This window comes from Ranitomeya imitator, chromosome 2, assembly GCF_032444005.1.
Source record: "Ranitomeya imitator isolate aRanImi1 chromosome 2, aRanImi1.pri, whole genome shotgun sequence".
Classification (NCBI taxonomy): Eukaryota; Metazoa; Chordata; class Amphibia; order Anura; family Dendrobatidae; genus Ranitomeya; species Ranitomeya imitator.
Genome location: NC_091283.1, coordinates 65,227,389 through 65,251,192, shown reverse-complemented (window position 1 = coordinate 65,251,192; position 23,804 = coordinate 65,227,389). Strand labels below are relative to the sequence as shown.

General features: G+C 50.2%; 1 long non-coding RNA gene across 1 annotated transcript; it reads right to left on the bottom strand.

Annotated features, from left to right (window-relative positions):
- Positions 1-21,623: 21,623 nt before the first annotated feature.
- LOC138667198 (uncharacterized) lies at positions 21,624-23,382 on the bottom strand. The gene is made up of 3 exons (XR_011318634.1): positions 22,957-23,382; positions 21,773-21,844; positions 21,624-21,694 (listed from the first exon to the last, which is right to left on the bottom strand). It is a non-coding gene; the product is annotated as an uncharacterized lncRNA (long non-coding RNA).
- Positions 23,383-23,804: the final 422 nt, after the last annotated feature.

Below are 23,804 nucleotides of genomic sequence, written 5' to 3'. Positions count from 1 at the left end.
GTCTGCAATGCCTGAAAAGGTATCCGATGCTAGAAAGAGTGCAGTCTGGCATTTTTTTAAACAACATCCAATTGATCAGCGCAAAGTCATCTGTCAAAAATGTTCAACTACCTTAAGCAGAGGACAGAATCTGAAAAGTCTCAATACAAGTTGCATGCATAGACATTTAACCACCATGCATTTGCAAGCCTGGACTAACTACCAAACGTCCCTTAAGGTTGTAGCACCCTCGGCCAATGAAGCTAGTCAGCAACGCAACATCCCTTCCGGCAGTGTAGGGCCACCATTTTCCGCACCACCTGCAGTATCTGTGCAGGTTTCTTTGCCAGGCCAAAGCAGTCAGGGTCAGGGAATCACCAGTTTCGTAGTAGGAAACACTGCATCTAGGGCACCGGCGGCAACAATACCATCTCCCACCGTCTCTCAGTCTGCCATGTCCACCGGCACACCCGCTAGTTCCACGATCTCCAGCTCTCCAGTCCAGCTCACCCTACATGAGACTATGGTTAGAAAAAGGAAGTACTTAGCCTCGCATCCGCGTACACAGGGTTTGAACGCCCACAAAGCTAGACTAATCTCGTTAGAGATGATGCCCTACCGGTTAGTTGAAAGCGAAGCTTTCAAAGCCCTGATGGACTACGCTGTACCACGCTACGAGCTACCCAGTCGACACTTTTTTTCCAGAAAAGCCATCCCAGCCCTCCACCAGCATGTTAAAGAGCGCATCGTCCATGCACTCAGGCAATCTGTGAGCACAAAGGTGCACCTGACAACAGATGCATGGACCAGTAGGCATGGCCAGGGACGTTACGTGTCCATCACGGCACACTGGGTGAATGTTGTGGATGCAGGGTCCACAGGGGACAGCAAGTTTGGGACAGTTCTGCCTAGCCCACGGTCTAGGAAACAGTTGGCTGTAGCCGTTCGCACCCCCTCCTCCTCCTCTTCGTCCTCCTGCAGAAGCGAGAGCTCGTCCACAGACCGCAGTCGCACAACCACTCCATCCGCAGCTGCCACTGTTGCACACCAGGTCTCCCATTATGGGGCAGCTACTGGCAAACGTCAGCAGGCTGTATTGGCTATGAAGTGTTTGGGCGACAACAGACACACCGCGGAAGTTCTGTCCGAGTTCTTGCAGAAAGAAACGCAGTCGTGGCTGGGCACTGTAGATCTTGAGGCAGGCAAGGTAGTGAGTGATAATGGAAGGAATTTCATGGCTGCCATCTCCCTTTCCCAACTGAAACACATTCCTTGCCTGGCTCACACCTTAAACCTGGTGGTGCAGTGCTTCCTGAAAAGTTATCCGGGGTTATCCGACCTGCTCCTCAAAGTACGTGTACTTTGCTCACATATCCGCCGTTCGCCCGTACACTCCAGCCGTATGCAGACCTATCAGCGTTCTTTGAACCTTCCCCAGCATCGCCTAATCATAGACGTTGCAACAAGGTGGAACTCAACACTGCACATGCTTCAGAGACTGTGCGAACAGAGGCGGGCTGTTATGTTTTTGTGGGAGGATACACATACACGGGCAGGCAGTAGGATGGCAGACATGGAGTTGTCAGGTGTGCAGTGGTCGAAGATTCAAGACATGTGTCAAGTCCTTCAGTGTTTTGAGGAATGCACACGGCTGGTTAGTGCAGACAACGCCATAATAAGCATGAGCATCCCCCTAATGCGTCTGCTGATGCAAAGTTTGACGCACAGCTGAGGAAGAGGAAAGCCTTGATGACAGTCAGCCATTGTCTGGCCAGGGCAGTGTACAGGACGAGTTAGCGGGCGAAGAGGAGGAGGAGGACGAGGAGGATGATTGGGATGATTATATTTTTAATGAGGAAGCTTTTCCGGGGCCACTGGAAATTGGTGGTGCGGCAGAGCCGGGTTCTGGTTTTTGGAGGGACACAAGTGACGTGGATTTGCCTGAAACTGCCCCTCAACCAAGCACAACCGCAGATTTGAGAACTGGAACTTTGGCCCACATGGCGGATTATGCCTTACGTATCCTCAAAAGGGACACACGCATAACTAAAATGATGAACGATGACGATTACTGGTTGGCCTGCCTCCTTGATCCTCGCTATAAAGGCAAATTGCAAAATATAATGCCACATGAGAACTTGGAACTAATATTAGCAACCAAACAATCAACTCTTGTTGACCGTTTGCTTCTGGCATTCCCTGCACACAGCGCCCGTGATCGTTCTCACACGAGCTGCAGGGGCCAGCAGACCAGAGGAGTTAGAGGGGCAGAAATCAGAAGTGGCGTTGGCCAGAGGGGTTTTCTGACCAGGTTGTGGAGTGATTTTGCTATGACCGCAGACAGGACAGGTACTGCAGCATCAATTCAAAGTGACAGGAGACAACATTTGTCCAGTATGGTTACAAACTATTTTTCATCCCTTATCGATGTTCTCCCTCAACCGTCATTCCCATTTGATTACTGGGCATCAAAATTAGACACCTGGCCAGAATTGGCAGAATATGCATTGCAGGAGCTTGCTTGCCCGGCAGCTAGTGTCCTATCAGAAAGAGTATTCAGTGCTGCAGGTTCAATACTAACAGAAAAAAGGACTCGTCTGGCTACCCAAAATGTAGATGATCTAACCTTCATTAAAATGAACCACAACTGGATTTCGAAATCTTTTGCCCCACCTTGCCCGGCTGACACCTAGCTTTCCTATGAAAAGGTCTTGCCTGTGGACTATTCTGAATGCCTTTTCCAATCTCGTAATTTTCTGCACCTGATTGTCCAGCATACGACATGTTTACACCTCACTAAATGGCCAAACGCCCCACACGGGGCCGTGGTATCGACACTTGGCGACAGCACCCGTGAGAGTGCTGTTTGTCTGAAGAGGTGGGTGTGCCCGCTTTTGGTCGACGGCATTGCCACTGGGTCCCTCCTAGTACAATAAAGTGTCTCTGGCGGTGGTGGTGCGCACCCAACGTCAGACACACCGTTGTAATATGAGGGGCCCTGGGCCTGTACCGCCGGCCACAAGACAGTTCCCCCCCCCAGCTCAAACAGTGATCTACCACTTGCAAAATTATCTCACAGCTCCACCAATGTTTAGTGTATGCGCTGACATCCTTCAATGCCTGCCACTGACAATACCATTGTATTGACATTTTTGTTATGTTAGGCCTTCGAAGCCTGTCTGCGGTCACTCCTTCCACTATGCCTCCACTGACCACACCACTGCTGCCCGTGTACCCCTGGAACCAATTTAAAATTGCCTACAGCCATGTGTTATTATTTTAGGCCTTCGATGCCTGTCTGCGGTCAATCCTTCCACTAGGCCTCCACTGACCACACCACTGCTGCCCGTGTACCCCTGGAACCAATTTAAAATTGCCTACAGCCAGCCCAATTTTTTTATTTTAGGCCTTCGATGCCTGTCTGCGGTCCGTTCTTTCTACTACTACTACACTGACCAGGCCACTGCTGCCCGTGTACCCCTGGAAACAATTTAAAATTGCCTACAGCCAGCCCATTTTTTTTATTTTAGGCCTTCGATGCCTGTCTGCGGTCACTCCTTCCACTAGGCCTCCACTGACCACACCACTGCTGCCCGTGTACCCCTGGAACCAATTTAAAATTGCCTACAGCCATGTGTTATTATTTTAGGCCTTCGATGCCTGTCTGCGGTCACTCCTTACAATATGCCTCCACTGACCACACCACTGCTGCCCGTGTACCCCTGGAACCAATTTAAAATTGCCTACAGCCAGCCCAATATTTTTATTTTAGGCCTTCGATGCCTGTCTGCGGTCACTCCTTCCACTAGGCCTCCACTGACCACACCACTGCTGCCCGTGTACCCCTGGAACCAATTTAAAATTGCCTACAGCCATGTGTTATTATTTTAGGCCTTCGATGCCTGTCTGCGGTCACTCCTTCCACTAGGCCTCCACTGACCACACCACTGCTGCCCGTGTACCCCTGGAACCAATTTAAAATTGCCTACAGCCATGTGTTATTATTTTAGGCCTTCGATGCCTGTCTGCGGTCACTCCTTACAATATGCCTCCACTGACCACACCACTGCTGCCCGTGTACCCCTGGAACCAATTTAAAATTGCCTACAGCCAGCCCAATTTTTTTATTTTAGGCCTTTGATGCCTGTCTGCGGTCCGTTCTTTCTACTACTACTACACTGACCAGGCCACTGCTGCCCGTGTACCTCTGGAACCAATTTAAAATTGCCTACAGCCATGTGTTATTATTTTAGGCCTTCGATGCCTGTCTGCGGTCACTCCTTCCACTAAGCCTCCACTGACCACACCACTGCTGCCCGTGTACCCCTGGAACCAATTTAAAATTGCCTACAGCAATGTGTTATTATTTTAGGCCTTCGATGCCTGTCTGCGGTCACTCCTTCCACTAGGCCTCCACTGACCACACCACTGCTGCCCGTGTACCCCTGGAACCAATTTAAAATTGCCTACAGCCATGTGTTATTATTTTAGGCCTTCGATGTCTGTCTGCGGTCACTCCTTCCACTAGGCCTCCACTGACCACACCACTGCTGCCCGTGTACCCCTGGAACCAATTTAAAATTGCCTACAGCCATGTGTTATTATTTTAGGCCTTCGATGCCTGTCTGCGGTCACTCCTTCCACTAGGCCTCCACTGACCACACCACTGCTGCCCGTGTACCCCTGGAACCAATTTAAAATTGCCTACAGCCATGTGTTATTATTTTAGGCCTTCGATGCCTGTCTGCGGTCGCTCCTTACAATATGCCTCCACTGACCACACCACTGCTGCCCGTGTACCCCTGGAACCAATTTAAAATTGCCTACAGCCAGCCCAATTTTTTTATTTTAGGCCTTCGATGCCTGTCTGCGGTCACTCCTTCCACTAGGCCTCCACTGACCACACCACTGCTGCCCGTGTACCCCTGGAACCAATTTAAAATTGCCTACAGCCATGTGTTATTATTTTAGGCCTTCGATGCCTGTCTGCGGTCACTCCTTCCACTAGGCCTCCACTGACCACACCACTGCTGCCCGTGTACCCCTGGAACCAATTTAAAATTGCCTACAGCCATGTGTTATTATTTTAGGCCTTCGATGCCTGTCTGCGGTCGCTCCTTACAATATGCCTCCACTGACCACACCACTGCTGCCCGTGTACCCCTGGAACCAATTTAAAATTGCCTACAGCCAGCCCAATTTTTTTATTTTAGGCCTTCGATGCCTGTCTGCGGTCACTCCTTCCACTAGGCCTCCACTGACCACACCACTGCTGCCCGTGTACCCCTGGAACCAATTTAAAATTGCCTACAGCCATGTGTTATTATTTTAGGCCTTCGATGCCTGTCTGCGGTCACTCCTTCCACTAGGCCTCCACTGACCACACCACTGCTGCCCGTGTACCCCTGGAACCAATTTAAAATTGCCTACAGCCATGTGTTATTATTTTAGGCCTTCGATGCCTGTCTGCGGTCACTCCTTCCACTAGGCCTCCACTGACCACACCACTGCTGCCCGTGTACCCCTGGAACCTATTTATAATTGCATAGAGCATCCTTTTTTTAATAGTAGGCGTACAAAGTCTGTCTGCGGTTCACTATTGAAATTGTCCTCCACTGCCCAGAGCACTGCAGCTTGTGTACCCCTGTAACTTTTCTGCTGCAGTGAGCCACATTTTTGGTTTGAGTCCTACTACCTGTGTCTGTCTGCGCCACTCAATTCAGCTGTGTTCCTTTGAAAAAAGCTGAGCGTCAATAGTCTTGTTTTCAGCCTCTAGGAATTTTAAAACTGCATTGGGTGTACAACTTTGGTAGGGCCTACTAACGGTGTCTGCCTCCCCAAGGTGTTCCCCAGGTTTCCTCTCCATTGCTTCAATCTTCATGCTCTCGTTTAGTAGTTGTTGGAAACTACGCTGCATTAGGCCTACAAATTGGGTATGGGGTGTAGAGAGATGGTGTGTTCCACTCCAAGGTGTTCTCCAGGTTGCCTTTCCTGAGCTTCAATCTTCATGCTCTCGTTTAGTAGTTGTTGGAAACTACGCTGCATTAGGCCTACAAATTGGGTATGGGGTGTAGAGAGATGGTGTGTTCCACTCCAAGGTGTTCCCCAGGTTTCTTCTCCATTGCTTCGATCTTCATGCTCTCGTTTAGTAGTTGTTGGAAACTACGCTGCATTAGGCCTACAAATTGGGTATGGGGTGTAGATAGATGGTGTGTTCCACTCCAAGGTGTTCTCCAGGTTGCCTTTCCTGAACTTCTATCTTCAGGCTCTCATTAAATTGTAGTTAAATGGAACAACTGCATTTGGCGTACTAGTTGGTTTGGGGCCTACTATCGGTGTCTGCCACTCCTTGCTGTTCTCCTGGTTTCCTGTCCTGAAATTCCATTTTCAGGCTCTTGTTAAGTAGTTGTTAATGTTAGACTGCATTTGGCCTACTAGTTGGGTTGGGGCCTACTATCGGTGTCTGCCACTCCTTGCTGTTCTCCTCAACTGAACAAAGCTGGGCCGCCTGTTTACTACGGTTGCCAATTTTGAACTGCATGTCGACTACTTACTGATTTGGGCCTACTCTCTGTGTCAGCCTCTCATTCCAGTTGTCCTCCACTGCAATGCCCCCTGGTTAGTCCTGTGTTACCAATTTTGAACTGCATTTAGCCCACTTTATTCTTTGGGCCTATATCTGTGTTTCCTCCTCATCCTGCCCATTGCCCAGCCAGTGATAGATGAGTCTGCTGGTACATTGACCCATAACGCAAAATTCCCCGTGCACGCTACACAGCAAGATTGTGACCCTGCTGAAAGTCAGGTTCCTCTTCCCGCATACCATACCACCTCACACGGGGACAAAGAGGAAGGTGCAGATTAAAGTGCAGGTTCCTTCATCAGGTGGGGGGAGGAATACTAGTTGGCGACGTCACTGGCACAGGGCCTCTCATAGTACGCAAAAGTGTTGCTGCCGGTGGGAGGCGCCCCCGCCGTGCAAACACACCGCTGTACTTTGAGGGGCCCTGTGCCAGTGCCAATGCCAATGAGTGGGCCCCCCCTGCTTGCTCAGGATCACAGCACTTGCAAAGTTTAAATACTTACCTCTCCCTGCTCCACTGCCGTGACGTGGTCCAGATTTACTGGGCCCACTAATTACTTGAACCAGCCCTACCCCCCACAACTTTAGCCAAATGACCCCCAATTTCAAATGCCTTCCAATTATTATAAGGTAAATTACGATTGACAAGCTTCTTTAACAAGAATGGATGTTTTTGCCATTAAAATGGGCAGTGTAGGTGTTTTCCTGGCCTCCACTCACTGCCGACTATGCTCCCCCATTGACTTGCATTGGGTTTCGTGTTTCGGGCGATACCCGACTTTTCGCGATAATCGGCCGATTCCACTCGACTCGACTTCTAAGATAGTCGGGTTTCGCGAAACACGGCTCGACTCTAAAAAGGTCAAGGTCGCTCAACCCTAGTGTTATATATACCACTAAAATGTACCCAAAAACATGTAATGCTGTATGGATGAGCAATATAGTACCGATACATTTATGAACAACATTTTTGAAGGTTATATACCACCAAAATGTACACAAGAACAAGTAATACTGTGTGGATGAGCAATATAATACAGATAAATGTTTGAACAATTTTTTGGGGGGTTAGAATAGATACCAATGAAACGCACTCAAGAAAAAGTAAACTCTATAGATGAGAAATATAATGCCGATAATGTTTTAACAATTTTTTCAGGGTTAGATACCAACTAAATGTACTCAAGAACATGTAATGCTTTAGAGTAGTGTTGAGCATTCCGATACCGCAAGTATCGGGTATCGGCCGATATTTGCGGTATCGGAATTCCGATACCGAATTCCGATACTTCCCGCGTATCGGATACCGGAATCGGAAGTTCCCAGAATTCAAACTGAACGCAGCAGCCAATGAGGAATGATTGGAAGTGTGGGCACATCCTATTTAGCATGGTGGGCATGTAAGTACTGGCAAGGCTGTGATTGGCTGCTGAAATGATGTCACTCTGCACTATAAAAAACGCTGCCGCCATTTTGCGCTCACTCTGCTGTGATTTCAGTTAAGGACAGGACGCTGTGTTCTAACTGAGGGCCAGTTGAGCTAGCTAATTGCTTTATTTTCCTTTCCAAAGGCTAATTTAGCAAAACGCTGTGTGTTCTTCACTGTTCACCTTGCTCTTGCCTTGCAGCGCTGTTTTAACAGTGTTCTGCAAGGTCTCTGTGTGTGTGTGTGTGCAGCTCACTCTGTAGTCTGTGTGCAGCCATATACCCGGTTGTATTCAGCTCAGGGGGGGTTCACACTGCCTCACACAGTTGTCCTTTTTTGCCCATAGTGCAGCCTGCTGCACATTTTTTCTCAAATTTCCTATTAGTGTTTTTCCACCAGTCTCCAGCTAAATTGTGGAAAAACACTACATAGGATAACCTAGAGGGGAGTTTTTGGGCCTTGCAGCGCCATTTACGGCTGTCTGCACGGTCTCCGTGTGAGCCCAGCTCGCCCTGTAGTCTGTGTGCAGCCATAGCCGGTTGGATTCAGCTCAGGGTTCGTTACTGGCTCATACCTTGAGAAAAATTTTACTTTTTTTCAAATAGTGCAGCCTGTTTAAAAATTTTAAAAAAAATTCCCTATTAGTGTTTTTCCACCCGTCTCCAGCTAAATTGTGGAAAAACACTACATAGGATAACCTAGAGGGGGGTTTTTGGGCCTTGCAGCGCCGTTTACGGCTGTCTGCACGGTCTCCGTGTGAGCCCAGCTCGCCCTGTAGTCTGTGTGCAGCCATAGCCGGTTGGATTCAGCTCAGGGTTCGTTACTGGCTCATACCTTGAGAAAAATTTTCCTTTTTTTCAAATAGTGCAGCCTGTTTAAAATTTTAAAAAAAAATTCCTATTAGTGTCTTTCCACCCGTCTCCAGCTAAATAGTGGAAAAACACTACATAGGATAACCTAGAGGAGGGTTTTTTGGCCTTGCAGCGCCGTTTACGGCTGTCTGCACGGTCTCCGTGTGATTTAAACTAGCTCTGTAGCCCGATCTGCACCAAAAAAAAAGTTAAGTTCACCAAACACAACTTAACACTTGTGTAGGCCACATTTGAAAAATAATAAAGTTTAGTCCACAATTTACAACATTAGTGTTTCTTACACCTGTTAGGAGGAGCATTTCAGGAATAAGCACACTAAGGCCTTAGTACTTTTCTGCTTATCTTTATCTGTCAACCAAGATGAAGAGGGCAGGGAGTAAGGCACGTGGGCGTGGGCGCGGAGCAGGGAGAGGAGCAGGGAGAGGACGTGGTGATTCTGTGCCTGCTGCGGGCGCCGGTGACTCGTCGTCACTCAGTTTCAGCAGGGAACAGTCCTTCATGCGCAGCTTTGTCGGAGAGCGCCGTGCACCGCTGCTGCGTGAAGACCAAATTGAAGCCGTTGTCGGGTGGATGGCAGCTAACGCCTCGGCATCGACTTCAGTTAGTGCCACATCCTCTCAGGCACAGAGCACTGGAGAGCAGCCATCTGTCTCTTCACCACCTGCCAAATTGGCCAGGCAGTCAGAGAGCCCAGGACAGGAGCCGTCTCTACTTCTGTTCTCTGAATCTCTTGGCTTGGAAACAGGGGGCCAGCCAAGCAGCATTGGAGAAATGGAAGAAGAGGCAGTGTGCAGTGATGCCCAACAGCTTTTTCTCTCTGACTCTGAAGAGGCAGGTGGGCCAGTGCCTCCGGTGACCACAGCGCAGTACGCATCTGATGATGAAACTCAGGTGCCGCTTTCTGATGCGTACTGTGCTGCCGAGACTACCCAGGAGGAGCAGTTGGTGGCAGAGGGTAGTGGAGATGATGAGGTCCTTGACCCATCGTGGCGTGAGGAACAGGAAGGTGTTGGGTGAGCAGCTCTGAGGAAGAGCTTCCCCTTACGGGCCAAAGAGGGAGAGGGAGGGGGAAGACTGCGGAGCCTGTAGCCTCCACTTTGGCACCCGTTAGGAGCCTGTCTCTTTCCAAAGCCAAAAAGGGCGCTCCCAAGACTTGCAGTGCCTGGTCCTTTTTTGACACAGTTGCAGATGACATTTGTTTTGTCAAATGCAAGCTGTGTCATCAGAAAGTAAAAAGAGGGAAAAATGTCAGCAACCTCAATACCACAAATATGTGGAAACATGTGCGGACCAGGCACGCGGTGGAGTTACAGAAACAGACTGAAGATGTAGGCCAACCAACAGCGGCAGCTACCACCTCTTCAGCTCGTGTTGCCTCTTCCTCCAGCTCACGCACAGCTGGTTTGGCTTCCTCCCAGGATCGCCATGGAAGAACCTCTGGCACTGTTGTCCAGAGACCTTGTGTAATTCCACCCACAGCACCACCTTCCCAGTCATCCTCACACTCCCAGTCTACTCTACAGCCATCGGTAGTACAGGCATGGGAGAAAAGGCGGGCATTCTCGGCCAACCACCCCCGAGCACAGGCTCTCAATGCAGGCATTGCCAAACTGTTGTCCCTGGAAATGCTCTCGTTCAGGCTGGTGGAGACTGACAGCTTCCGTGACTTGATGGCATTGGCAGTCCCACAGTACAAGGTGCCCAGCCGCTTTTACTTCAGCAGGCAGGCTGTCCCTGCCCTGCACAGGCATGTTGAGGCAAACATAAAACATGCGCTACTGAACGCCGTCAGTAGCAAGGTCCACCTCACCACCGATGCGTGGACCAGTCAGCATGGACAGGGGCAATATGTTTCCCTCACTGCCCATTGGGTTAATGTTGTTGAGCCAGGTACAGATCGTGCGAGTGGCGCAGGACGTGTCCTGCCCACTCCAAGGATTGCAGGAATCCAGTCTGTACGCATCGACTCCTCCTCTTACACCAGTTCCTCAGATTCCTCTCTGCAGGATCCGTCACAGTCCACCTCCACATGGACCCGTGAACGTTTACCTATGACCGACATGAGCACAGCCGTGGCCAAACGTCAGCAGGCCGTCTTGAAACTAGTTTCATTGGGGCATCGAAGCCACACAGCGCAGGAGCTCTGGAATGCCATCAAGCAGGAGAGCGATGTGTGGTTACTGCCAGCGAATCTCCAGCCAGGCATGGTAGTGTGTGACAATGGCCGAAATCTGGTGGCAGCTTTGGCCCTTGGCAACCTCACTCACATCCCATGTCTGGCACATGTGCTCAATTTGGTTGTGCAGAGTTTTCTGAGGGACTATCCGGATCTTGATGCCCTGCTGCACAAGGTCCGCCTAGAGTGTGCTCACTTGCGGCGTTCCAGCTTGGCCAGATCCCGCATTGCTGCTCTGCAGCGCCGATTCCGCCTTCCGGAACATCGCATCATATGTGACCTACCTACCCGGTGGAATTCCACGTTACATATGTTGGAGCGGTTGTGTGAGCAGCAGCAAGCATTTATGGAGTACCAGCTGCATCAGGCGCAAAGAAGTCGCAGTCAGCGCCGATCAGACTTCACAACCACAGAGTGCGCCACTATGAAGGACGTCTGCCAGGTTTTGCGTCCTTTTGATTATTCCACGCGGATGGCAAGTGCAGATGATGCACTAGTCAGCATGACTGTCCCCCTTATCTGCCTGCTTCAGCAAACTTTGCAAGGGTTAAGGGATGATGTTGTGGAAGAGGTGGAGGATGAGGAGTCACCTTTTCCATCAGCTTCTGGAGAGTCAGCGCCACGTGGTTCCTCACAAAGGGGTACGCAGGGGCCAATTTGTGAGGAGGATGAGGAGGAGTCAATGGAGGAGGAAGAGCTCCATCCAGAGGAGGGAGCGACACAATTGTCCAGTGGTCAGTGTGTACAGCGAGGGTGGGGTGATGACGAGCGGGCAGAGATCATGTCTCAAGCAGGGGACAGCGTTTCTGGGCCAGTTGGCACTCTGCAGCACATGGTGGATTTCATGCTGCAGTGCCTGAGAAACGACCGCCGCATCGACCACATTCTCAACATGCCTGATTATTGGGTGCTCACCCTCCTCGATCCTCGCTACCGGGACAACGTCCAAAACCTCATCCCTGCGTTGACCCGGGAGCGTAAATTGCGGGAGTACCACGACACACTGGTGAATTCCATCATCTTCTCCTGTCCAACTGAGAGGAGTGCTGCTAGTGCTTTACAAAGCAGCTCAGTGCGTCGAGGCAGTGGGGGAGGCTCTGCCCAAAGAGGGAGCAGAAGCAGTGCCTCTGCCCAAGGCAAGCCCAGTATGGCACAACTCTGGCACACTTTTGTGTGCCCGCCCCAAATGTCTACACCATCACCGGCGGCTCCAGTCAGCAGGAGGAAACGGTTCCGTCAGATGGTGACAGACTACATGGCTTGCCCTCTTACTGTACTCCCAGACGGCTCTTCCCCGTTCAAGTTTTGGGTCTCTAAGCTGGATACATGGCCAGAGCTAAGCCAGTATGCATTGGAGGTGCTGGCTTGCCCTGCGGCTAGTGTCTTATCGGAACGTGTCTTTAGTGCCGCAGGTGGTGTACTAACAGACCGTCGCATGCGACTATCCTCCGATAACGTTGACCGGCTTACTTTCCTGAAAATGAACCAGGCCTGGATCTCGCAGGAATTTGCCACTCCTCTGCCTGATTAAGTAATTGGGTGTCATCCAGGTCTCCTGCTGTGTTCATCTTTCTACCACCTGAACTGCTATTCCTGGGCTCCAACACCGCCAGTTGCGGCTCAGAAGTGCAGGCTGCACAGTAAAAACATACGACCCAGTGTTATTGGGTTTCAGTAACGTCAGCTGATCCCCAGCTGTGTAGCCGGCAATGTGTCCTGCGACCGCCACGCTGGCACAACAACCTAAATGTAAGGGAACCTGTCCCCCCCCCCCGTCGTTTGTTACTGAAAGAGCCATCTTGTGCAGCAGTAATGCTGCACAAGGAAAAGGTAGCTCTTTTTTTTTAGTTCCTTGCACACGCAGAACTTAACACTTATAAAATGTGTTCACTGATACCGTTATACTGTCCCGGAGCTGGGACTTTCCTTCGTAATGTGACGCAGCACAGCCGTCATTCCTACCCCCTTGGTGCCATGCGCTGCCTCCTCAGCGTTGTTTTAAGCTGTCACGGAGCCTGCGCTGTTCTGTTATCCCTTGGGCATGCCCTATTTGCGCTGCCTGTCTTCTGACATAATTTGGTGTCAGGCTGGCTGCGCCTGTGCGGCCGCGCTGCCCGAGATCCCGCCTCGCAGTGTCTTCTGATTGAGTCACACTGCGGGCCTGGGATCCATGGGCATGCGCAGTGCATATTTTCCCCTCGGGCTCTCGCTCATTTCCCTCCGCCTTCTTTAGACTGTGCGCTGTCAGCTGATCCCTAATAGCATGCCACGGCCGTGACACCGCACAGTCTGAAGAAGAGGGAAGGAGGGGAGTGAGAGTCGAGGATATGCACTGTGCATGCCCATGGTTCCAAGGCCCGCAGTGGGATTACGTTAGACGAGACTGCGAGGTGGGATCTGGAGCAGCGTGGACGCACAGGCACTGACAGCCTGACACCAAATTATGTCAGAAGACAGGCAGCGCTAATTGGGCATGGCCAAGGGCTAACAGAACAGCGCAGGCTCTGTGACAGCTTAAAAGAATGCTGAGGAGGCAGCGCACGGCACCAAGGGGATAGGAATGACAGCTGTGCTGTGTCCCATTACGAAGGAAATTCGCACCTCCGGGACGGTTTAACGGTATAAGGGGACACATTTTTAGTGTTTACTTCGGTGTTTGCAAGGAGCATAATTAAAAGAACCACCTTTTCCTTTTGCATCCTTAGTGCTGCACAAGATGGCTCTTTCAGCTACAAACGTCTTGGGGGGGGGGGTTAAAGGTTCCCTTTCAACTTGCTCCAATCAGGCTTCGGCCTACACTCTGTTCCTCTGCTCCTCCTGCTGTCCCTGGGCTCTAACACCGCCAGTTGGTGCCTGGAAGTGCTGTGTGCACAGTCAACAGTCGCTCCTCTGTTATTGGGGTTCAGTAACGTCAGCTGATCCCCAGCTGTGTGTGCGGCAATACCTCCAATCTGCTCCTCCTGCTGTCCCTGGGCTCTAACACCGCCAGTTGGTGCCTGGAAGTGCTGTGTGCACAGTCAACAGTCGCTCCTCTGTTATTGGGGTTCAGTAACGTCAGCTGATCCCCAGCTGTGTGTGCGGCAATACCTCCAATCTGCTCCTCCTGCTGTCCCTGGGCTCTAACACCGCCAGTTGGTGCCTGGAAGTGCTGTCTGCACAGTCAACAGTCTCTCCTCTGATATTGGGGTTCAGTAACGTCAGCTGATCCCCAGCTGTGTATCCGGCAACATGTCATGCGACCGCCACGCTGGCACAACTAAAATGTAAGGGGACCTGTCCCATCCCCCCCCCCCCTAGGCGTTTGTTACTGAAAGAGCCACCATGTGCAGCACTAATACTGCACAAGGGAAAGGTCGCTCTTGAAATTATGCTCCTTGCAAACGCTGAACTACACACTCATGTAATGTGTCCCCTCACACCGTCCAACCGTCCCGGAGGTGGGACTTTCCTTTGTAATGTGATGCAGCACAGCCATCATTGCTACCCCCTTGGCACCGTGCGCTGCCTCCTTAGCGTTGTTTGATTCCGTCATGGACCCTGCGCTGTTATGTTATCCCTTGGCCATGCACAGTTTGCGCTGCCCGTCCTCTGACATCATTTGTTGTCGTCCTGGCTGCGCCTGTGCGTCCATGCTGCCCGAAATCACACCTCGCAGTGTCGTCTAATGTGATCCCACAGTGGGCCTGGTATCCATGGCCAGGCGCAGTGCATATACTAGCCTCTCACTCCCCTTCTTCACGCTTCTTCAGACTGGGCGGCGTCAGCTGATCCCTAATAGCATGCCACGGCCGTGACGCTGCACAGTCTGAAGAAGCAGGAAGGAGGTGAGTGAGAGGCGATGATATGCACTGCGCATGCCCATGGATCCCTGGCCCGCAGTGGGACTACATTAGATTACACTGCAAGGTTGGATCTCGGGCAGCTTGGACGCACAGGCACTGCCAGCCTGACACCTACATGATGTCAGAAGACGGGCACCGCTAACTGTGCATGGCCAAGGGATAACATTACAGCGTGGGCTCCGTGACAGAACCAAACAACGTTGAGGAGGTGGCGCACGGCTCCAAGGTGGTTGGAATGACGGCTGTGCTGTGTCACATTACAAAGGAAAGTCGGTGTGAGGGGACACATTATATGAGTGTGTACTTCAGCGTTTGCAAGGAGCATAATTTTAGGAGCCACCATTTTCCATGTGCAGGCTTCGGCCTACACTCTGCTCCTCTTTGATTCCCTGGGTTTCAACACTGTCAGTTGCCACCTGGAAGTGTTGTCTACACAGAAAAAACACTAGGTGATGTGTCAGTGGGGTTCAGCACCGCCAGCTGTTCCCCTGCTGTGTAGTCGGCAATGTGTCCAGCACAAGCCACGCTGGCACAACAGAACAAAAGCTGCCACCAGTGCAGGCTTCGGCCTACACTCTGCTCCTCTCCTCCTCCTGCTGACCCTGGGCTCAAACACCGCTAGTTTTTGCCCGGAAGTGCTAGCTGCACAGAGAAAAACACCAGCCAATGTGTTAGTGGGGTTCAGCAACGCCAGCTGTTCCCCTGCTGTGTAGCCGGCAACGTGTCCAGCACAAGCCACGCTGGCACAACAGAACAAAAGCTGCCACCAGTGCAGGCTTCGGCCTACACTCTGCTCCTCTCCTCCTCCTGCTGACCCTGGGCTCAAACACCGCTAGTTTTTGCCCGGAAGTGCTAGCTGCACAGAGAAAAACACCAGCCAATGTGTTAGTGGGGTTCAGCAACGCCAGCTGTTCCCCTGCTGTGTAGCCGGCAACGTGACCTGCAAACGCCACGCAGGCACATGAACTGAAATTAAAGGGAACCTGGCCCCACCCCCCCAGGTGTTTCTATGTATAACAGCCACCTAGTACAGCAGTACTGCTGCATTTGTACAAGGTGGCTGACTTTTTATCCTTGCCCACGTGGAACTCAACACGTACAAAATGTGTCTGATTGAGACCATTCCACTGTCCCTGAGGTGTGACTTTCATTTCTAATGATACGCAGCACCCCCCTTGGTAGCGTTTCCCGTCTTTTGACATCATGGTTAGCTGGCTGCGCCTGTGCATCCGCCCTGCTAGAAACAACGCCCCTCGTTGGCATATTTATTTTGTCAGCGAGGGTGTGGTTTATGGGCACGAGCAGTGCATATGTTCGCCTGTCTTAACTCATCTCCTTCCGCCTTCTTCAGACTGTGCGGCCTCCTGGCCGTGGTAGGCGATAAGGGATCAGCTGAGGCCGCCCAGTCTGAAGCAGGTGTAAGGACATGTGTGAGCGGCAAACCTATTTACTGCAAAAGGCCACGAATCCCAGCCACGCAGTGTGTTTTTTGGAAAACACACTGCGGGTCTGGGATTCATATTCATTGCTAACCGCAACGGCCAACATGAAATGAGGTGAGAAGACAGGCAGCGCTCACAGCGCATGGCCAAGGGATCACAATAGCGCAGACTCCTGTTCAGGTAATAACAACGCTCATGAATCTGCGCCCAGTACCTAGGTGCAAATTTTGACACCTGTGCTGCGTCTCCTTAAAAAGACAAGTCACGCCTCCACAACTGTTTGACAGTATAATGGGCTAAATAGTGTACGTGTTTTATTCAGCGTGTGCAAGGAGCAAACTAAATAGAACATCCTTTTACTTGTGCAGCATTAATGCTGCACAAGGTGTGGCTCTTGTACCTTGCAACACCTGAGGGGGGGTTAAAGGTAACCTTTGAAATTGGTTCAACTAGGCTTCGGCCTACACTCTGCTCCTCTCCTCCTCCTGCTGACCCTGGGCTCTAACACCGCCAGTTTTTGCCCGGACATGCGATCTGCACAGAGAAAAACACCAGTCAATGTGTCAGTGGGGTTCAGCAACGCCAGCTGTTCCCCTGCTGTGTAGCTTGCATCGTGTCCAGCACAAGCCACGCTGGCACAACCGACCAAAAGCTGCCACCAGTGCAGGCTTCGGCCTACACTTTGCTCCTCTCCTCCTCCTGCTGACCCTGGGCTCTAACACCGCCAGTTTTTGCCCAGACATGCGAGCTGCAAAGAGAAAAACACCAGTCAATGTGTCAGTGGGGTTCAGCAACGCCAGCTGTTACCCTGCTGTGTAGCTTGCATCGTGTCCAGCACAAGCTACGCTGGTACAAATGACCAAAAGCTGCCACCAGTGCAGGCTTCGGCCTACACTTTGCTCCTCTCCTCCTCCTGCTGACCCTGGGCTCTAACACCGCCAGTTTTTGCCCGGACATGCGAGCTGCACAGAGAAAAACACCAGTCAATGTGTCAGTGGGGTTCAGCAACGCCAGCTGTTCCCCTGCTGTGTAGCTTGCATCGTGTCCAGCACAAGCCACGCTGGCACAACCGACCAAAAGCTGCCACCAGTGCAGGCTTCGGCCTACACTTTGCTCCTCTCCTCCTCCTGCTGACCCTGGGCTCTAACACCGCCAGTTTTTGCCCAGACATGCGAGCTGCAAAGAGAAAAACACCAGTCAATGTGTCAGTGGGGTTCAGCAATGCCAGCTGTTCCCCTGCTGTGTAGCTTGCATCGTGTCCAGCACAAGCCACGCTGGCACAACCGACCAAAAGCTGCCACCAGTGCAGGCTTCGGCCTACACTTTGCTCCTCTCCTCCTCCTGCTGACCCTGGGCTCTAACACCGCCAGTTTTTGCCCGGACATGCGATCTGCACAGAGAAAAACACCAGTCAATGTGTCAGTGGGGTTCAGCAACGCCAGCTGTTCCCCTGCTGTGTAGCTTGCATCGTGACCTGCAAACGCCACGCAGGCACATGAACTGAAATTGAAGGGAGCCTGCCCCCCACCCCCAGGTGTTTCTATGTATAACAGCCACCTTGTACAGCAGTACTGCTGCATTTGTACAAGGTGGATGACTTTTTCTCCTTGCCCACGTTTAATTAAACACGTACTAAATGTGTCTCATTGAGACCATTCCACTGTCCCTGAGGTGTGACTTTCCTTTCTAATGATACGCAGCACCACCCTTGTTAGCGCTGCCCGTCTTTTGACATCATTGGTTAGCTGGCTACGCCTGTGCGTCTGCCCTGCTCGAAACAACGCCCCTCGGTGTCTTATTTTTTTGGACAGCGAGGGTGTGATTGATGGGCATGTGCAGTGCATATGTTTGCCTGTGTTCACTCATCTCCTTCCGCCTTCTTCAGACTGGGTGTCCTCATGGCCGCGGCAGGCGATAAGGGATCAGATGAGGCCGCCCAGTCTGAAGCAGGTGTAAGGACATGTGTGAGCGTCAAACATATTTACTGCACAAGGCCACGAATCCCAGCCATGCAGTGTGATTTTTTGAAAACACACTGTGGGTCTGGGATTCATGTCCATCGCTAACCGCAACGGCCGACATGAAATGAGGTCAGAAGACAGGAAGCGCTCACAGCGCATGGCCAAGGGATCACAATAGCACAGACTCCTGTACAGCAAATAACAACGCTCAGGAAGCTGCGCCCAGCACCTAGGTGTAAATCTTGACACCTGTGCTGCATCTCCTTCAAAAGACAAGTCACGCCTCCACTACTGTTTGACAGTATAATGGGCTAAATAGTGTACATGTTTTATTCAGCGTGTGCAAGGAGCAAATTAAATAGAGCAACCTTTTACTTGTGCAGCATTAATGCTGCACAAGGTGTGGCTCTTCTACCTTGCAACACCTGAGGGGGGTTAAAGGTTACCTTTGAAATTGGTTCAACTAGGCTTCGGCCTACACTCTGCTCCTCTCCTCCTCCTGCTGACCCTGGGCTCTAACAACGCTAGTTTTTGCCCGGAAATGCGATCTGCACAGAGAAAAACACCAGTCAATGTGTCAGTGGGGTTCAGCAACGCCAGCTGTTCCCCTGCTGTGTAGCTTGCATCGTGTCCAGCACAAGCCACGCTGGCACAACCGACCAAAAGCTGCCACCAGTGCAGGCTTCGGCCTACACTCTGCTCCTCTCCTCCTCCTGCTGACCCTGGGCTCTAACAACGCTAGTTTTTGCCCGGAAATGCGATCTGCACAGAGAAAAACACCAGTCAATGTGTCAGTGGGGTTCAGCAACGCCAGCTGTTCCCCTGCTGTGTAGCTTGCATCATGTCCAGCACAAGCCACGCTGGCACAACCGACCAAAAGCTGCCACCAGTGCAGGCTTCGGCCTACACTCTGCTCCTCTCCTCCTCCTGCTGACCCTGGGCTCTAACACCGCCAGTTTTTGCCCGGACATGCGAGCTGCACAGAGAAAAACACCAGTCAATGTGTCAGTGGGGTTCAGCAACGCCAGCTGTTCCCCTGCTGTGTAGCTTGCAACGTGACCTGCAAACGCCACGCAGGCACATGAACTGAAATTGAAGGGAGCCTGCCCCCCACCCCCAGGTGTTTCTATGTATAACAGCCACCTTGTACAGCAGTACTGCTGCATTTGTACAAGGTGGATCACTTTTTCTCCTTGCCCACGTGGAACTCAACACGTAAAAAATGTGTCTCATTAGAGACCATTACAATGTCCCGGAGGTGTGACTTTCCTTTTTAATGACACGCAGCACCCCCATTGTTAGCGCTGCCCGTCTTCTGACACCATTGGTTGGCTGCCTGTGCCTGTGCGTCCGCCCTGCCCGACACAACGCCCCTCGTTGTCTCATATATTTTGGCTGCGAGGGTGTTATTGATGGGCATGTGCAGTGCATATGTTCGCCTGTTTTAAGTCATCTCCTTCCGCCTTCTTCAGACTGTGCGGCCTCATGGCCGCGGCATGCGATAAGGGATCAGATGATGCTGCCCAGTCTGAAGCAGGTGTAAGGACATGTGTGAGCGGCAAACATATTAACTGCACAAGGGCACGAATCCCAGCACCGCAGTGTGATTTTTTCAAAACACACTGTGGGTCTGGGATTCATGTCCACCGCTAACCGCAACGGCAAACATGAAATGAGGTCAGAAGACAGGAAGCGCTCACAGCGCATGGCCAAGGGATAACAAGAGCACAGACTCCTGTACAGCAAATAACAACACTCAGGAAGCTGCGCCCAGCACCTAGGTGTAAATTTTGACACCTGTGCTGCATCTCCTTAAAAAGACAAGTCATCACGCCTCCACTACTGTTTGACAGTATAATGGGCTAAATAGTGTACGTGTTTTATTCAGCGTGTGCAAGGAGCAAATTAAATAGAGCAACCTTTTACTTGTGCAGCATTAATGCTGCACAAGGTGTGGCTCTTGTACCTTGCAACACCTGAGGGGGGGTTAAAGGTAACCTTTGAAATTGGTTCAACTAGGCTTCGGCCTACACTCTGCTCCTCTCCTCCTCCTGCTGACCCTGGGCTCTAACACCGCCAGTTTTTGCTCAGACATGCGAGCTGCACAGAGAAAAACACCAGTCAATGTGTCAGTGGGGTTCAGCAACGCCAGTTGTTCCCCTGCTGTGTAGCTGCCATCGTGTCCAGCACAAGCCACGCTGGCACAAATTACCAAAAGCTGCCACCAGTGCAGGCCTCGGCCTACACTCTGCTCATCTCCTCCTCCTGCTGACCCTGGGCTCTAACACCGCTAGTTTTTGCCCGGAAGTGCTAGCTGCACAGAGAAAAACACCAGCCAATGTGTTAGTGGGGTTCATCAACGCCAGCTGTTCCCCTGCTGTGTAGCCGGCAACGTGACCTGCAAACGCCACGCAGGCACATGAACTGAAATTAAAGGGACCCTGCCACCCACCCCAAGGTGTTTCTATGTATAACAGCCACCTTGTACAGCAGTACTGCTGCATTTGTACAAGGTGGCTGACTTTGTCTACTTGCCCACGTTTAATTAAACACGTACAAAATGTGTCTCATTACAGACCATTACAATGTCCCTGAGGTGTGACTTTCCTTTTTAATGACACGCAGCACCCCCCTTGTTAGCGCTGCCAGTCTTCTGACATCTTTGCTTGGCTGGAGGGAGAAAGTCGTGCACTCTGTAGAGAGGAGCTGGTGCCGGCTGAACCTGGACTGGATCCAGATCAATCATAGATTTGGGCAAACAACCGCACTCAGACAATATTTTGCATCAGAGATGTGAAGTATTTATTAAGGTAACACCACAGTGGTCAACAGATTTCTGAGGATGAACGTTTCGACCTGAAAGGTCTTTCTCAAACCTCACTGAAAAAACATGAAATATACTACATTAGAGATGGTGAAAATCAAAACATCCAGACAAAATACAGCAAAATCAAGATAGTAGAACATAATAGGAGGTAAAAACACAGTGGACGCAATGAACAAAAAAAAGGGGGGGGGGCGGCGGGGGGCAGAATATGCATAGTATGATACACATGTAAAAAGTAACTGTGTTGCCAGAGATCTATAGAAATGCTGTATACGTCTAAAGAACAAAAATAAAGTACAGTAAATAACCATATCCTGTGAGAAAAATATATACATATGTACAAATCTTAAAAATAAACCATGAACGAGGCCCAGAGGAGTATACATGTAGTATGAATATTGAATCAGCGTTCAGGCAGGCAGATAAACGGATGGCGGCAGGCTTCATAGACTACTGTAAACATACAGATATATATAAATACATAGCTTTTTGAAAACAATGGGTAGAGCAAAACTGACCTTAGTGAATAGTAATGGAGGAAAGAGGAGGAGGACGAAACTTGTCCGGTAAATGGAGACAGAGGCTCCTATAGAGAGTAACAGAGAGTGAGACAAAGCACACATACTATGGAGGAGGCCAGAGACCGAACCTAATAGACACATACCACAAATGGTCCAGGAGACAGGGGAACGGAGGTCCGGAACGGCACGGACAGGGCACAGAGTCCCTAAAAGCACTGTGGATAAGAGACCAGGAGTGAGGATGCTGATCATGTGGAAGTAAAGCAGGGAGTGAGCCAGAGGGAGAAAAATACCTGTGGGTCCTGTAAGTAAGAAGGAGGCGGTAGTGTCCGGCATAGTGGACGGTCAGGGGAGAAATACCCAGGAGACAGGAAGTGTGGTGTGAAGAAGAGGCTAGGAACGCACGCTGAGGGGCTGGGACAGGCGTGCCCGGAAAGGAACGAGGGAGAGGCCCGGCATGCAGGCTGGAGCGCAGAAGACAGAGCGCACGCGTAGGAAGAAGGAAGGAGGAGGCGTCAGGAATGAAGGGCCGGCAGAGGGCGAGCAGCGGCGCATAGAGGGCAAAGCGCTATGTCGGCGCGTGCGTAGAGTAACACAATGGGGGCGTGTCAGCACTAGAAGCTCTGTGTAGAAGGGGAGGGGAGGGGAAGGGGATAGGAAAAGGCCGGTGTATCAAGCAGAGGGAAAGAGAGTGAGAGTAAGAGTAAGGATGACGGTTAGATGCCAGAGGAAATTGTATGAATGGATTGTAATATACAAGGATGGAAAAATGAGGAAAAAGAAAAGAAGGAGATAAGTAAAGAATAAAGGAATAAAGTAAAGAATGACAAAAAATATGAAAATGATAAAAACAAAAAAACAAAAAAAGGGGGGGTCCAGATGTGGAAGAGAAGAGATATGGAAGAGAGAACAATATGAAAATTGGATAAGAATGGAGAAAAATAAAATAGAGATAAATATAAAAAAATATATATAAAGAAAACGGAAGATAAAAATAATGAAAAAATGAAGAAAAAATATATGATGAAAAAAGTGAAAAAATGAAAAGAGAAATAAAAAATGAAAAAAAATGAAAAAAATGAAAAAAATGAAAAAATGAAAAAAATGAAAAAAATAATAAAATAAAGAAGAGAAAAAAGCAATAAAATGAAAATTAAGAGAAAAAAGCAATAAAATGAAAAATAAAAAATAATGAGAAGAAAAAAGGAATATAAAAATGAAAAATAAAAAATAAAAATAAAGAAGAAAATAAAAATAAAAATTGTAATAAAACCAAAACAAAAACAAAAATGAACAAAAACGGGAGGGGGGTCAGGCGAGTACTTACCCCAAATGGAAGAAACAGTATATGGAAATCAGACCGCCTGAAAGTAGGAGAAAGGTTAGTGATCATGGAACAAAATGAGAGGTCAGCATGCTCTACGAACATAAAATGGCACATATGATAATAAATACAGTATCATTGATCATCAATTTGTAGGTATATGTAGCAGCATTGAAGTTCTACAAGTATTGACATAGCGACAATGTAGTTCAAGAGGACCCAGAGCAAGCAGGACAGCACGTGGTCCCATGACGAACAGGTATCGGACTCAATTAAATCAGATCAAGTTCCCTATTCAAACCCCTGGGTGTGAGGGTTTGTAAAGTATAAATCCAATAGGACTCCCGTTGCCTAAGCAGTTTAGTGTGATCACCACCCCTCCTAGGGCGATCCACCTGTTCTAAAACCTGGAAGCGAAGCTGAGAGACTGAGTGGTTGGCGGACACAAAATGATGGGGAAGAGGGAGCCATGTTTTTTTATATCTTATGGTAGATTTGTGGCTAGAGATGCGGTCACGGATGTGTTGTGTGGTCTCTCCGACATAAAGTAGCCCACAGGGGCATTTGATAACGTAAACTACATTATTGGATCCACAAGTGAAGAATCCCTTGATTTGGTATTGTCTACCCGAGTGTGGATGAGTGATGGTGCTGGACTTAATGACGTTAGAGCAGCATGCACAGGCCAAACATGGGAACGTGCCACGTTTTGCAGTACCTAAAAAGGTTTGTTTGGGTATTCTAGAAGAACTGCCCATGTCTGCCTTAACGACTCGATCTCTGATGTTGGTAGGTCTCCGTTTACACATGAGAGGAGATGTCGTGAAAGCCTCGATCTGTGGATATGAACG